Genomic DNA, 14395 nt, shown 5'->3' on the forward strand with positions numbered 1-14395 from the left:
ATGGGTATATGGCCCAATTATCCCATTGCAAGTTGAAAATATTGTATGTCAAAAATGTATGGCTATGAGCTTGGCTCACTGCTGCTGTCCAGCACCACACAAGGAGTATGATTTCTACTGAAGCCATATCACTTTCTCGCCTTTGTAAATTTGAAAAATTATAAGTTTAAGCACCGTAAGTCAGGGACTATCTGTATACACAAATACAGACCCCTTTAGTACTTTAATGGTGATATGTAAATCATTTAAATTTTCGTATAAAATTTAAAAGACCAAAGCATAAAACACTATAACTGTAAAACTATGTTAATTGATGAACAGCATATTATATATAATTTGTGACATCAATAACATAAAGTGAGGGAGATATAAAGAAGTAGAGGTTTTGTATGTGATTAAAGTTCATTTGTTTTCAACTTAAAATAGAAATGTTATAACTATAAAATGTTTTATGTCATCCCCATTGTAACTACAAAGAAAATACCTATAGAATATACATAAAAGAAAATAAGAAAAGAATCAAAGAATATCACTACAAAAAATTGGTGAAATGCAAAGGAAGGCAGCCAAAAAGAAAAAGGACAAAACAGCTACAGAAAAAAATTAACAAAATGACAAGTCCTTCCCTATCAGAAATTTTAAATGTAAGTAGATTAAAGTCCTAAATCAAAAGACAGAGAGTGTCTGAGTGGATTTTTAAAAATCTAAGTTCCAACTACATGCAGTGTAGAAAAACCACTTTGATACAAGGACTAAAGTACACTAAAAATGAAAGGATGAACATTTCAGACAAATGGTAAGTTAAAAACAGCAAGGTGGCCATACATATATGAGACAAAATAGACTTTAAGTCAAAAATTGTGACAAGAGACATAGAAGGACATTATATAATGGTAAAAGGGCCAATTTACCAAGACAATAAGACAATTATAAATATACGTGCACCCAACACAAGAACACCCAAATATATGAAGCAAACATTGACAGAATTGAAGGAAGAAATATGTATTAATACATTAATATCAGGATACACTAATACTTTACTTTTAATAATAAATAGAATAATACAGAAGATAAATAAGGAAAAAGAGGACTTGAAAAACAGTAAGGACCAACAGGACTGAATAGATATATCCCAAACACCCCACCCAACAACAGCTGAATAGTTTCTTCTCAGGCATACAGCAAACATCCTCAAGGATAAATAAGTTAAGCCACAATGCAAATAAACAAATTTAAAAATATTGAAATCATACCAAGTGTCTTCTATGACCACCATAGAATGAACATAGAAATCAATAGGAAGATAATTGGAAAATTCACAAATATGTAGAAATTAAACAATATACTCCTAAAAATGATTGGGTCAAAAAAAAGTCACCAGGGAAAGTAGAAAATACCTTGAGACAAATGAAAAGGAAAACACAACTACCAAAATTTATGAGATGCAGAAAAAGCTATACTAGAAGGAAAGTTTATAGTGCCTACGTTAAAAAGGAAGAAAGCTCTCAAATCAAAAACTTATCTTCATATCTCAAGGAACTAGAAAAGGAGGAACAAACTAATCCAAATGTAAAAAGAAAGAAAAAATACAAATTACAGAAGAAATAATTAAAATAGAGAATAGAAAAAAAATCAATGACACTAAGAGTTGGGTTTTTTGAACACATCAATAAATTTGACAAACATTTAGCTAGACTAAAGAAAAAAGACTCAAATAATACAAGTCAGAAATGAAAGAGGAGACAGTATAAGTGAAGCCACAGAAATAAAAAGGATTATATACTACTATGAACAGTTATATGCCAATAAATTGGATAATTTAGAAGAAATAAAAAACAAGTCTTAGAAACATATAAACCACCAAGAATGAGCCATTAAGAACTTAAAAACCTGAACTATAACTACTAAAGGAATTGATCTGGTAATCACAAACCTCCCAATAAAGAAAATCCTAAGACTAGATAGTGTTACTAAAGAATTCCACCAAAGATTTGCAGAAAAATTTACAGCAAGTCTTCTCAAACTCATCCAAAATATTGAAGAAGAAAGAACACTTACAAACTCATTTTATGAGGACAACATTACCCAGATATCAAAGCCAGACAAAGATACTACAATAAAAGAAAACTACAGGTCAATATCTCTGATGAATATTAATGCAACATTCTTTAAGAAAATACTATCATACAGAATTCAACAGCAGTTAAAAGCATCATACACCATGCCCAAGTGAGAGTAATTCCTGTGATGTAAGGATGGTTCAAAATACAAAAATAAATCAATGTAATACACCACATTATCAGAATGAAGGATAAAAATCCCATGATCATCTCAATTGATACAGAAAAAGCATTTGACAAAATTCAATGCCCTTTCACAATAAATACATTCAAAAAACTAGGAATAGAAGGAAATACTTTAGCATAATAAAGGTCATACATGAAAAACCCACAGCTAACATTATATGCTAGTGAAAAACTGAAAGCTTTTTCTTCAAGATCAGAACAAGGCAAAGGTACTTACTCACTCTTGCCACTTCTATTCAACATAATTCTTGAAGTCCTAACCAGAACAATTAAGCAAGAAAAATAAATAAAAGACATCTAAATTGTAAAGGAAGAAATAAAATTATCTCCGTCCACAGATGAGATAATCCTATATGTAGAAAATCCTAAGACTCCACAAAATACTGTTAGAACTAATAAATGAATTCAGTAAAGTTGCAGAATACAAAATCAACATACAAAAATCAGTTGCTGGCCGGGCGCTGTGGCTCACGCCTGTAATCCTAGCTCTTGGGAGGCCGAGGCGGGCGGATTGCTCGAGGTCAGGAGTTCAAAACCAGCCTGAGCAAGAGCGAGACCCCGTCTCTACTATAAAATAGAAAGAAATCAATTGGCCAACTGATATATATATAAAAATTAGCCGGGCATGGTGGCGCATGCCTGTAGTCCCAGCTACTCGGGAGGCTGAGGCAGAAGGATCACTCGAGCCCAGGAGTTTGAGGTTGCTGTGAGCTAGGCTGACGCCACGGCACTCACTCTAGCCTGGACAACAAAGCGAGACTCTGTCTCGAAAAAAAAAAAAAAAAAAAAAAAAAAATCAGTTGCTTTGCTGTGTACTAACACTGAAGAATATGAAAAACAAATTTTAATAATTTGTTTTACAATAGCATCCAAAACAAAATACAATACTTGGCAATAAACTTAACCAAAGAGGTAAAAGTCCTGTACACTAAAAACCACAAAACATTGCTGAAAGAAAATAAAAGAAGACACAAGTAAATAGAAAGATATCCTGTGATCATGGATTGGAAGACTTAATATTGTTAATATGTTCATATTACTCAAGGTGATACACAAATTCAACATAATCTCTACAAGAATCCCAACGGCATTTTTTGCAGAAATAGAAAAAGAAATTCTAAAATTCATATGGGATCTCAAAGGACCCCAGGTACCCAAAATAATCCTGAGGAAAAAGAATAAAGCTGGAGGCCTCATATTTTCTGATTTTAAAATATATTAAAACCTACTGTAATTAAAACAACATGGCACTGGCGTAAAAACAGACATAAAGATCAATGGAACAGAATAGAGAGCCCAGAAATAAACCCTTCCGTATATAGTCAAAAGAATGACATTTGATTCTTATCTTATGACACATACAAAAAACAACTCAAAATGGATTACAGACCTAAACACAGGATCTGAACTATAATATGCCTAGAAGAAAACATAGGGAGAAAGCTTCTCAACATTGATTTGGCAATGATTTTAGGTATGACACTAAAAGAACAGGCAGTGAAGGCAAAAATTGACAAACAGGACAACAAACTAAAAAGTTTCTGTGCAGCAAAGGAAATGGTTAAAAGACTGAAAAGGCAACCTAAGAATAGGAGAAAATACTGAAAATCATATATATGATAAGAGGTTAATATGAGGAATATATAAATAACTCTCACAACTCAGCAGCAAAAAATGAAATGGCCTGATTAAAAAATGGGCAACGGACTTTTTCCAAAGAACATATACTAATGGCCAACAGCCTGTGAAAAGATGCTTGACATCACTAATCACTGGGGAAATGCAAACCAAAACTACCATGACTATTACCTTACTCATTAGGATGGCCACTATCAAGAAAACAGAAAATAACAAGTATTTGGTGAGGATGTGGAGAAAGTGGAATCCTTGAGCACTGTTGGTGGGAATGTAAAATGGTGCAGCCACTATGGAAAACAGTACTAAGTTTCCTCAAAAAATTAAAATTACCACGTAAGCCAGCAATCCTACTTCTTTCTGGGTGTAGATCCAAAAGAACTGAACATAGGATCCTGAAGAGATGTCTGCGTGCCCATGTTCATTGCAGCATTATTCACAATAGCCAAGGTGAAAACAACCTAAATTTCTATCAGCAAATATACGTACGTGGCATATACATACAATGAAATATTATTCAGCCTTTAAATAAAGGAAATATAGTCATAGGCTACAACATAGATGAATCTTGAGGCCATTATGCTAAGTGAATAAAAGCCAGTTATGAAAAGTCAAATACTACATTATTCCACTTACAGGAGGTTCCTAGTGTAGTCAACTCACAGAACAGCAAATAGAATGTGCTCTCCAGGGGCTGGGAGGTGTAAGGGTATTAAGAGTCATTATCCAATTGGCACAGAGTTTCAGCTTTGCAACATAAAATATTCTAGCAATCTGTAGCACAACAGTGTACATATAATAGACACTTAAACATGGCTAAAATGGTAAATTTTGTTATATGCTTTTACCACAATAAAAATAAAAAATATAGTACCAAGTACAGTGAGTGCAAAAAAAATCAGGTAAACTCTACCACAAATTCTTAAAACATGGGAATTATAGAAATTAATTAGCCCTGATACCTAATTATATGGATGAGCAAACTGCAGCATTAATTTTATCTGGTTTTATCCTAAGGCTAAGTGGACAGGTAAGTCAGCAATGACTTACTTTTGTGAACTACTCTGGCTTCTCAAGTTTTAAAGTTTAAAAAATTATTTGTGATGTGTGTATACATTATATATATAATTTATTTTTTATGTGAATCCATATATCAGCTTATAGCTTCTAGGATGCTTCTTTATGAAGCTCAGGACTTCTGACCCACCCCAGTTCTCTGGCATCTCTGTAATGCCCCATCATGTCCCAAAGCTCACCGATGGCACTAGCAAAGCCCATTTGTAGTTTTTCAGTATTCTGGCATGAGATTGACTTGAACCTGACTTGAATTCACTTAAGAGAACTAGACAAATTTTTGTCTTAATTTCCTCACCTATCCAAACCTCTGAAATTTTTTTCCCACGTTTTCTGAGCTCCTTCTCCCTGATGAAGAGGATGGAGATCCAAATTAGGATGTATGGATCCACTTTCAAATCATCCTCAATTTTTATATCCTCGGCGCCCACCAGAGTTCACCACTGCCTTGCTGTTCTAGTTGTTCGTACTTTGCCTACCCATGTCACGGATGAAGCCTAGAAAAATGTTCCCATGTACTCATCATCTCAGAGGAGTAAGAAGCAGAACTGGAATTCCAACCAATGCTCGTCCACTTCAAGTTCTTATTGATCATACTACACTATATTGCCAATTCCTGCCTTAATGTCTTTTTTATACTCTATATTAGGATAATCTCATTTATCATCCTTACCTGAATGCCTGTGTATCTATAGCTTTAGCAAACTCCCTTCCTAAGAAACAATGCCTTAGATTCATTCCAGAAAACTGTGACTTGTTTCTACAAACTAAAAAATGCAAAAAGAGAGCGACAAAATGTCTAAAAATATTTTCTCAGTCTTCTGTCTACTAAGTGTCTTTATTTCTTAAACTAAATTTCTTTTGTCTTCCTCTTGCATATAGTTTAAATCTCTGAAATAAATGTAAAGTTAATAGCTCTCTGTTCCAAATAATAAAGATAAAAGGCATATTAATAGGCTTTTTAAAAGAAGATTTGGGAACTCATGAAATGATGTTAACCCAGGGATCCCCAACTTCATACTACTGAGCTACTTATAATCAAGAATCTAAATTAGAAAGAAAATGAGTATGCCTAAATAAGCCTTTATCATTCTTAAAGGAATTATTTAATCTTTCAAATGTGTTCATTAAAGGCATACAGTACCACATGCTAGAGGTTTTAACCTTCCAGTTTTATTTTTAAAACGCTAACTAATTCTAGTGATAAAAATGAAATTAAAAATGCTTTCAACATTTCAGTTGTAGAAAAAAAGCATATTCAAATGCCAATTTTTATACATATTTCAATTCAGCTTATGAGAATTCGAACATCAAGCTCACTGTTATCTACACCTGCAAGCATATTTTAACTAAAAACGCCCAGAATGATTTTTATGAGGAATTAGCTGACTTACTTCACTTTCATTACTTAACAGTAATTATGTCTATCGTGATAATTATTTATGCATAAGTAATAAGCATCAAAAACTTAAAAACTAAATATAAGATTTTATTTAAAGGTAGTAAGCGTTATACTTTCTTTTTTTCCTAAAATTCAATAAATCCATAACTTATTGTTATATGTCCAGTTCTTTCTGGTATTATAATTATTTGCCAAAAGTCAGTTACCACATAAATTATGCTAAGCATGATCTTCAGGGTTCATTGCTCCTAGGGATCAAGGTTCAGCAAACATTCTCCACAAAGGGCCAGAGAGGAAATATATTAGGTTTTGGGGGCCATAGATCTTCAGTTGGTCACACATCCCTTATTTGGTTTTGGATTTTTTCCATTCTTTAAAAGTGCAAACCTCATGTTTAGCTTACAGGCTGCACACAAGCAGGCCAAAGCTGGAACTGGCCCATGGTAGCAGTTTGTTGCCCCTGGCTGTAGATGGTTTTCTCTATGGCACTTGTTCAAGCAGCAATTTTTCTTCTCTCTTAGAAAGTGATAAGAGCACAGAGTAAAAAAATCAGAATTTATGCAAGTGCATATCTAGCATAAGCTAGCAGCATAACTGTGACTACATTAGTCAGTCTCTCCTGGTTTTCTGTGCCTTATCTGTAAAATGAGCAGATAACTTTTATGGATGGGAGGAGACAGGGAGTCAGAAGGATGAATGCAGTGGGGTCTGGGATGGTGGGAAAGAGTTGAGACACAATAAAAAGTGAGACAGGGGCTCCCTTTGGTCAGAACTTAGGAGCTGTGGAAACTAGAATCTGCAAAGGCCATTCTTCAGGCCTCCAAGGCAGCTTTCTTTTGGTCTTCTGCAGTGCTTATGTCCATTCACACAACACCTGCCAAATCTGGACACTTACATGGAAAGGAAGAAGAAAGTAGGAAGCAGAGAGCAGGGAGAGTCAGGCATTTAGACAGAGTGGTGCAACACTGAGAGTTCAGTGCAAAGACGTGCGTGCACTAAGCTATCAAAAGAGGACATCTGGGGGCGGGGGTGCTTGGGAAGATGGTCTAGATTGGATTCAAGCTGAGCAAAGAGGAAGCCCATTCCCAGCACACAGGAGACCAAAAAAAAGTCAACGTGTTAAGAAATGCCAAGTCCTTTGTGGAGAACCACAAGCAACTCAGGAGAGGGAGAGAGGAGGCTGCAGGGGGCCAGGAATCATCTGGAAGACAATGTCTACCACAGGGAGGAGCAGGCCCTCTCCTGTGGGTAACAGGAAATCACTCACGTCTTTTAAGCAAGAGGTCTCATGGCTAAATCTGCATTTAAGATAAATCACTCTAGCAACCGTAAGAGTATATGAGAGGAGCACAGAACGGAGCAGGGAGATGAATGAAGGCCCAGCCCTTAACCCCAGCAGGGGATGAGGAAAATTGGATAGAGGGCAACCATTAAAGGCCAGAATGGAGAAGAATAATCTCAGCAACATTTATAAGATAAATTGTAAAGACTGGATGACTGATGGGAAGTGGAATGTGGGTTGGGGGAGGGGAAGGAAAGAGCAGAATGAGGAAAATATGGGCAGGAAACAAAGCAACAAAGAGGAATAACAGCAGGCTTGAAGAGAGCCATAGAGATTAAGACCCCAATGTGGACGTAAGAAGTCACACACGGTATGGGAAGTCCAAGTGAGGTGCTGTACAAGCAGACACAGGTCCGGGCTGGAAATACAGACCTCAGGCGCCTATTAGTAGAGAGTAGAGGAGAAACCTGGGGCCATAAAGTAGAAAAGGCCAAAGAGAAAGCATGAAGGGGCCCCTTAGGGAGGGAAAGGGAAGCCAAGCCAGGGAGTGAGTCAGAGAAGTCGGATTGCAAAGGGCTGAGGAATGGACTTTAAGGGAGTGGACAGAGTGAATGAGGACGGCTCTGTCGTAGCTTCTTTCATGTCCACAGAAATAAGCACATTGCAGAAATTATAAAGGCCATGTCATTTAAAATCATTATTTTTAAAACATAATTATATACAGAGTAGTGTAATCCTGTGTACGCTATAAAAGAAATCAATCAATTTGATCCAGCCAAAGTTTATTCAAAAATACCAACATTTTATCTATGCATACTTTTAGTTACAGTTAGATACTGTAAATCTTTTAAGTTAGTGTAAATCCAAACTTCGTTAGAATATATGGCCTGGTTTATTATCAAGTCTTCCTAGTTATTGCAACAATATAAAAATAACCAAGTTAAGGAAATCAGTGCGGATTCCAGCGTTAAGTAGAAAAGAGAAGCAATTCTAACTACAGGAAGGGGGCTGAATGTGAACTTTTGAAAGACCATGGCACTGTGGCTCTCGCACGAAGTGCTTGTGGAAATGACATGAGGGGATGTGTCCCAGCCCCAGACTCTGACTCTGCAGGCCTGGGGCAGGTTGGGGAAAGCCACTTATTAGGCACCTCCAGGGAACTTAGAGTTGGCAGCTGAGGAACACACCCTAGTCCTTAGTGGTGTACAATTTCCTTTTCCAAGTCAAGTTATTGTGTGCTTGAATGAAGACTCATTTTCAGAAAATGTCATGACAGAACTGTTAATAAATTTTTATCATTTTAATTTTGTGAAAATTATTGTCTCCCATATTACCTTGAAAAAAGCCCATGCTTAAAAGAGGCAAGTTGAGTAAAAATACTTGATTTCAATGAACCCAACAATTCACTCCAGTCTAAGAGCATTGACTAAATCCTTACTGAGTGCCACCCCAGGGCAGACTATCAGGAGATGAAGATGAAATAGATTTCAAGAGGTAAACACACAAGGTTTTAATCACCCCCACAGACTGCAGCCCCAGAAGAGCACGTAATTTTGCCCGGGGGTGTCTATGAGAGGAGAAGGAAAGAGGGAATGTGGAATGAATGGGGCTGCCCCACATCCTAGGCAGGGCAGTTGTAAGGATCAAATGAGATACTAAATGGAAAAGCAATTTATGGATAAGGCGTTGCCATGAGCTTTTCAGTTTCCAAGGGTGAAGACATTGCACTTGCCACGACTGCTTCCCCACCTCAAAGCACTTCAGGTGAAAAGCGTCTGCTTTGACTGCTTGGCTTTTCTATTTTAAGCCCATGTGGTTAAACTGTAATGCATTTTTAATCTCCACAAGTTTATCTTGTTTTGTTTTGTTTTGAGACAGAGTCTCGCTTTGTTGCCCAGGCTAGAGTGAGTGCCGTGGCATCAGCCTAGCTCACAGCAACCTCAAACTCCTGGGCTCAAGCGATCCTCCTGCCTCAGCCTCCTGAGTAGCTGGGACTACAGGCATGCGCCACCATGCCCGGCTAATTTTTTCTCTATATATTAGTTGGCCAATTAATTTCTTTCTATTTATAGTAGAGACGGGAGTCTCACTCTTGCTCAGACTGGTTTCGAACTCCTGACCTCGAGCAATCCTCCCGCCTCGGCCTCCCAGAGTGCTGGGATTACAGGCGTGAGCCACAGTGCCCAGCCTTTCTTGTTTTCTTGACATGCTCATACTTTGCTCTCTGGGATTCTTATTCCTGGTGTTATCCCTAGTACAGAACAGAATCTAGAAAGGTTGGAGGGCAGGGAACCACACAGGAAAGGAGTGGGGAGGAAGGAGAGCTGCTTTACACCCATGGCAGGTTTCACTGGCCAGCCCTGCTCTAAGGAGGAAGTAATTAAATCACTCTAGCTCCCCACACATCCAACACTCCAGTCTGGTAGAAACAGCAAGACCCAGTAACCTTGCCAATATCTAGCTGTGTGATCTCAAAAAAATGTACCGAAGACCTTTGGGCCTCATTACCTTCATTTGCAGTACTGGGAGTTTCGGCAGAGCATTGTTACAGTTCCTTTCTACTCCAGCATTTTCTCATTCTATGAACATGTGTTATCATTGGCCTGGATTTGCCCTGGCGATAAGATCTGGAGAGGGCAGACACATTTTTGAGGTGCTCAGCTGAGCACAGGCTCAAATTTAAAGAAGCATCATTTTCAAATATCACAGTTCCAACGCCATATCTTTTCTCACTTATGCAAATGTTTTAACACATTTACGATCTGCAAGTTATGTACATACATATAGATACACATATATATAGGTATATATTTGGATCATATATGCATTCTCTGTGTGATTATGGTTTTACCCAACAGATTTTATTCTCTGATTTCTTAAGAAGGAGGAGATGTTTCTATTTTTATTTAATCTCCTCTAAGAACATTTATGTGCTGCAGTGGGCTTGTGTTCAGTATACATTCTCCTTTATCTGCAGGAGTAATGACAGACCCAAAGATCACAGTAAAGAGCTGGACAGCAGCAAATGGAGCTTGTATCTTCAAACATTCTCAGATTTGGTGGGGGGACTCCTTTAGAGTGCTAACTGTATGCGCAAAATATGTTAGCTATTTTAGGATGTACTGAATAAATGACTTCATTTTATTAAATCCCCCTTGCCAATTTTCATAATATACACATAAAGATAAACTCCACCATAGCATTATGCCCTCTAGATAAAATTTTATTGATTAAGCTGATTAAGCTTATTTTTTCTTCAGTAATTAAATATCACACTCTGGATGATTTTTATAGCAAGTAATACAGTCCCTGTGACTGTACTTACATACTAATGCTGTCTGTACCGCAATGCCATATAGACTGGTTTCCAAAATGTCCATCAAATATAAACCTCATATGCTCACACAAGTTGATCACATGCAATAGGGGGCCATAGCTATTAATGTTAAGTACATGTCACATAAGAAACGAAAATAACTACAAACAGACCAATAGACATGTTTTAGACCAGGGATTCCCAACGTTTTTGACCAGGAACCGGTTTTGTGGAAGGCAGTTTTTCCACGGACTGGGAGGAGTCGCCAAGAGGACTTCGCCCCAGATCATCAGGCATTAGGTTCTCATGGGAGCATGCAACCTGGAACCCTGGAATGCGCAGTTTGTAGTGGGGTTCAAGCTCCGCAGCTGATCTGACCGGGGGCGGGGTTCAGACGGTGATGCGAGTGATGGGGAGCAGTTGTGGGTGCAGGAGGGGCTTCCTTCCCTCGCTGCTTGTCTCCTGCTGTGTGGCCGGTTCCTGGCAGGCCGGAGTGGTGCCCGTCTGTGGCCAAGGGGTTGAGAACGGCAGTTTTAGACCACCCTTAATCCACAGAGGACAAATTACCTCCAAAGCTTTTAAAAAAGCAAGAGCAAAATTTAATGTGTTCTGGCAGCTATGCAATAATCCCGTAAGTGGGAATTACGGGGTTATTGATGGTCCAAATGGGTCTGTGGTTGGCCACTCCTCGGTCACGTGCTTTAGTTTCAGGATCTCATTGATGACTTTGAGATCCCTTGTTCTTCCTCTTGACTTTAAGTGAAAAGCACTAGGAGATGCACGGATGGACTGCAGGAGCTCAAAAATACCCCCAAGAACATATGGCAAATGTATGTCAGTGCTTTAACCTACATCCCAACACAGACTCCAAAGATTTCATGAGATTCTCAAAGAAAGCCCCTGCTCAAAAGAGGTTAAGGGCTTCCCCAGAGCGTCTGCTCCTGGGAGGCTCAGGCTGGCTCTCGGTTCATTCCCTCCTCCGGCCAGCTCGGAGCAGCTAAGTTTTACTCGGCCCTGCTCAGCAAAAGAAAGTCCTCCTCCTCTGATGGCTAAATTATTCTTCCAGGTGGCAAAGGATTTGAATGTATTGCTCACTACCCTCAAACAGAGATCTGAGCCACAAGTAAGTAGCTACCGCTTTTCTGTAAATGACAGAAATGCTAAGAGAACTTGATGAAAATCATCTCCATTTCCTGTTGGAGGCGTACAAGGTACCACTTACGCCGAGCACTCCCCCGACCTTGCTGGCTTTACACAGCCAGGGAAGACAGGCAGCGGGGGAAGAGCCCTGGCATTGTGCCCGGCAGGCACCGCCGCCCACCCACTTTGCCCCTCACTTGGTCGCCGGCCTCTGAGACAATGGAGCTGACCCTGCCCAGGGAGGTCGCGGTGAGGGGTCAGTAGGATCAGTGGAAGAGGCAACAGCTGGGGAGCCCTCCTTCACCCCTACACCTTTGTTCCAGTCTGTCTTTTCCACCCCCAAAGAGGAAGCACATCCCCCCGCCGGCCCTGGGAGCGGTTGTGTAGGTGACCGCGCCGCTTCTCCCATCTCCCTTAGCAACGAGAGGCTTCCAGGTCCCTCTAAATTGCCAGTTTCCTCCTGGGTTGGGTCCAGACTTCGGGAGGTTTCTGTTCTAAACCTCCGTTCGTCCACACATCCTAAGGGTTAGGGAGTCCCCGGTGTTCCTTTCCCAGAAAGGGACCGACAAGCCTCTCCACGCCCCCAGGCGTGTCCAGCCTTCACCATGCTGGAACTCCAGTCGGAGACCCAACCGTGCAGGTCCTAACACCCAGCACTCTCTCGGGTCGCCAGCCCCGCCGAGCAGGGGAGCGTCTGCGGCCCGCCACCCTCCGGACCGCGAGGCGAGCTCGCCGGCCAAGTTCCCCGCGCCGGGGACCGCGCGCACGGCGCCCCGCCGCCGCCCCTACCTGCTGGAGAAGGGTCCACGGAGCCGGGCCCGGCGGCGCGGCGACGGCCCGCACTCGGCTTGGGGACCGGCCCCGCGCGGTGGCTGAGACGGATGCGGCGGTCCCCCTGCGCCCGGGGCTGCTGATGCGCGCAGGGCGGACGGCTGGAGACTGGCGACCGCGGCTCGGCCACCCGGTCGCTGCAGCTCGCTCTGCCCGCCTCTCCCGCCCGCAGCCGCGGCGTCGGCAGCGACACTGTCCCCGCCCGCCCCGCCTCTCCCCTCCCCGCGCGCCCCCCGCGCGCTGCCCGCGGTCGCGCGGGTCGTCGGGCTTGACTCCAGCTCCCAGGGCGCCTCGCCCAGCTGCCTCCCTTGGCTCTGCGTTTTACTTTCCTGCCTCGCCCGGGACGCTAAACCCGCCTCTCTTTTTATTTGTGCCTGGGTGGCCTCCCAGATCTCCTGCGCCCTCCTTTTCTCGCTCCCTCGCGTGTTCTCGGAGACCGCGCCTCTCCGGCTCTCGCTCTAGGGTCCTCTCCGGGTTCTCCCGCCTCTCGCTCTGCTGCGAGTAAGAAAGGAGTTCACTCCTCAAACTTTTCGCCCGACTCCTGCAAGAACCCAGGGAGCAAGGAGGGGAGAGGGTGCCCAGAAGTTGTGAGCGGGAGCTGGGGATTCCCCTCGGGCAGTCGGAACAGAACAAAGGCCATCTCGGGGACTGGGACAGTGGCCACCAGATAAAACGAGTGACACTTTTTAAAGCTACTGAGTCCACGCAGTTCTTCCCCTTCTCTGGGATTCTAGAGCCTTCTGCAGTCAGCTCCAAGATGTGAACTTCAGCATGGGACAAGAGAACATCTGCTAGGCCAAGCCTTTCTCCGGGGAACTGCTCTCTGTCACATTTTCAAAGAATTGTAATGCATTCACTGTGACAAATAGAAGGCTTCCCTCCTTTCCCAGTTTTGTTGTTGGCTGCGTAAACATATTTCACTGTCCACATTTTGCCATGAGGGCTATTGGCTATGTTAATTCTGGTGTTAATGTGATGTATATAGTCTTGCTTGCCTTACCTGGGGATACGTTCTGAGAAATGCAGGGTTAAGCGATTTCCTCCTTGTGCTAACCAGAGTCACACAAACCCAGATGATGTAGCCTACTACACACCTAAGCCATATTGCTCCTGGGCTACAAACCTGTACAGCATGTTACGGTACTAGATACTGTAAGCAATTGTAATACAGTGTATTTGTGTACCTCAACATATCTAAACATAGAAAAGGTACAGTAAAAATATGGTATTATAATCTTATGAGACCACCTTTGTATGTGCAGTAAGTTGTAGACCCAATCAACGTTATGTGGTGCATGACTGTATATATGAATATATATATATATAATGTGATGTTTATATATATATAAAATCAGTTTATAGGTGTGTGTATATATATACACATATATGAAAGGAGAGGGTATTGA

The 14395-nt window shown here is 41.1% G+C and overlaps 1 protein-coding gene across 1 annotated transcript in view; it reads right to left on the reverse strand.

Annotated features, from left to right (window-relative positions):
* MYO16 (myosin XVI) overlaps positions 1 to 13014 on the reverse strand; it is a 610163-nt gene extending 597149 nt beyond the window's left edge. Inside the window, exon 1 of the mRNA XM_012751938.3 lies at positions 12948 to 13014. The gene's annotated coding sequence lies outside the window, so the exon portion shown is untranslated. The remainder of the gene's footprint in view (positions 1 to 12947) is intronic.
* Positions 13015 to 14395: the final 1381 nt, after the last annotated feature.

Source organism: Microcebus murinus, chromosome 13, assembly GCF_040939455.1.
Source record: "Microcebus murinus isolate Inina chromosome 13, M.murinus_Inina_mat1.0, whole genome shotgun sequence".
Taxonomy (NCBI): Eukaryota; Metazoa; Chordata; class Mammalia; order Primates; family Cheirogaleidae; genus Microcebus; species Microcebus murinus.